The 2766-nt window shown below is 38.7% G+C and overlaps 1 pseudogene; it reads left to right on the top strand.

Moving 5' to 3' along the window:
• Positions 1-714: 714 nt before the first annotated feature.
• Positions 715-1297, top strand: LOC125149470 (transcription elongation factor A protein-like 3; annotated as a pseudogene).
• Positions 1298-2766: the final 1469 nt, after the last annotated feature.

Here is a 2766-nt window from a genome sequence, read left to right as displayed (position 1 = left end):
TAGGTGCATAACTGTTTAAACTGTTATATCTTCTTTATTAAATATTTTATTAATGTATAATGTCTTTTTTTGTCTCTTGTAAACTTTTTTGATTTAACATCTATTCTGTCTGACATTAGTATAGCCTCTCCTGTTCTCTTTTGGTTACTATTTACATGGAATCTTTTTTTCATCCTTTCACTTTTATTTTTTTATTTTTTATTTTTTATTAAATTTGTTTTTAACGTTTATTTTTGAGACAGAGAGAGACAGAGCATGAAAGGGGGAGGGTCAGAGAGAGGGAGACACAGAATCTGAAACAGGCTCCAGGCTCTGAGCCATCAGCCCAGAGCCTGACGCGGGGCTTGAACTCACGGTCCGTGAGATCGTGACTTGAGCTGAAGTCGGACGCTTTACCGACTGAGCCACCCAGGTGCCCCTCATCCTTTCACTTTTAATCCATTTGTGTCTTTGAATCTCAGGTGAGTCTGTTGTAGCACACTCACCTTCCCTGTGGTCCTGTCCTTGCACTATTCACTACCATTGCCTGTGAAGAACTAGCTCTCTGAGCTGCCTGGCAGTGGGTGAGGGGGCTTTGGTGAGACCAAGAAAGTACAGGCCTGCCCCAGGGCCCCCAGGTCTGTGTGTCTGTCCCCAGCACTCAGCATGGCTAGAAAAGGAGGAGGAACCTGTCCAGAATCTCTGAGAGACAGGAAAAAAAGGGGAAATCTCAACATGAAAAAACTCTGCAATGAAAATGAAGGAAATTGAGGGCAAGCCAGAAGATGAAGCAGAGTCTGACAATGAAGGAAAATCAGATGAGGACGAAAACCTAGAAGTGGAGGAGAATCCAGGGCACGAAGGAAATATCCAGAATGAGGGACAACCAGATGATGAGAAACAACCAGAAGATGAGAGAAAGCAAGAAAAGCAGGGCATGTCCAAAAATGAGAGAAAACCACATGGTGAGGGCAAGCCAGAATCCCTGGGAAAAACTGGGAGTAGGCCATGGGCCATCAAAAATCCCGCAGCTGAAGATTATGTGCCCAGGAAAGCAAAAAGAAAAATGGACAGGGGGATGGAAAATTCCCCCAAGGACTATCATGAGGAATTACAGGAAAGACACTTGGGCAATGAGGAGATGATAAGAGAATGTGGAGATAAGGACTCAGGAAGAGCTAAGAAAAAAAAGAAAGAAAATGGGTTGTTTTCATTGGGTGCAAAGAGATGTACAGGATCCATTCACCCTAAAAGTGTCAGGAGAGTGAGGGGTATAGGTAGGGGTCAAAGGGGATTACATGATATACCACATCTTTAATGTCTTTGGCCTTTAATTCTAATTTCTCTGATGAGAATATTGCTGACCCTACTTTTCCTGACAGGAATTTGCTAGGTTATGTGCTTTAACCTTAAGCTGATACTTTGCTTTAGGTGTCTCTCTTGTTGCCAGCAGCCTTTCGATCCAACTACAGTATTCTCTGTCTTTCAGTAGGAGATTTTCACCCATGTGCATTAAAAAGCTGTTCATGGTACATTGTAAAATAACAATAAAGAAAAACAGTTTCAGAACCACACACATAAAAAATAAAGTGAAGTCTGTTGTAGGCAGAATATAGTTGGGTCATGTGGTTTTTGTACATTCTGTCAACCTCTGTCTTTTGACATTCTCTTTACATTTCAACTAACTACTGATAAGGAGGGACTTACCTCTGTCATTTTGCTATTTGTTATAGCTGTTTGCTATTTGCTTTATAGCTTTTTTTTGTCCCTTATGTCCTGTATTACTATTCTATCATGTTTGATTTTTTTATAGTGAAGTATTTAAATTCTTTTTTCATTTCCTTTTGTGTATATTCTGTAGCTATTTTTCTCTTTGGTTACCATGGGGATTACATTTAACATCCTAAAGTTATAACACTATAATTTGAATTTATACCAGCTTAACTTCAGTAATTATATACGAAAACTCTGCTTCTCTACAGCTCTGTCTTCACCCCTTTTGGTTGTTGATATCATCAAATAACATCTTTATACATTGTGTGTCCCCAAACATAAATTAATAATTCTTTAAATGCATTAATGTCTTAAATTATGTAGAAACAAAATTTGGAATTACAAACCAAAGTGGCAATAGTACTAGCCTGAAGAACATTAGCTGTTGTTGTTGATTTTTAAATGTATTAGGTTTTAAAAATCAGGTACAAAACAAAAAACAGAATCAGGGGCTCCTGGGTGGCTCAGCTGGTTAAGCATCTGACTCTTGATTTCGGCTCATGTCATGATCTCACAGTTTGTGAGTTGGAGCCCCACGTTGTTCTCTGAGCTGACAGCATGAAGCCTGCTTGGGATTCAATCTCTTCCTCTCTCTCTCTGCCCCTCCTCCCTCAAATAAACATTTTTTCAAAAGGTAGAATTATGAACCACTGTTACAATACTACTAGCTTTGATAATTACCATTGAATTTACCTTTATTTAGATCTTTATTTCTTCTTATGGCTTTAGGTTACTGTATAGTGTCCTTTCATTATACCTTGCTCACTTGAGTATTTCTTGAAGGGCAGGTCTAGTGGTCACATACATCTTCAACTTCTGTTTATTTGGGAATGTCTTAATTTCTTCCTCACTTTTGAAGGACAGTTTTGCCAGGTAGGATTCTTGGTTGACAATTTTTTTAACACCTTGAATATATCAACCCTCTGCTTTCTGACCACAAAGTTTCTGATGAGAAATCTGTTGAAAATCTTATTGAGGATCCCCTGTATGTGATAATTATTTTCTTTCTTGCTA

Source organism: Prionailurus viverrinus, chromosome D3, assembly GCF_022837055.1.
Source record: "Prionailurus viverrinus isolate Anna chromosome D3, UM_Priviv_1.0, whole genome shotgun sequence".
In the NCBI taxonomy this organism is placed as follows: Eukaryota; Metazoa; Chordata; class Mammalia; order Carnivora; family Felidae; genus Prionailurus; species Prionailurus viverrinus.
The sequence above is the reverse complement of the archived record's forward strand: the minus strand, read 5'-3'. Positions and strand labels throughout refer to the sequence as shown.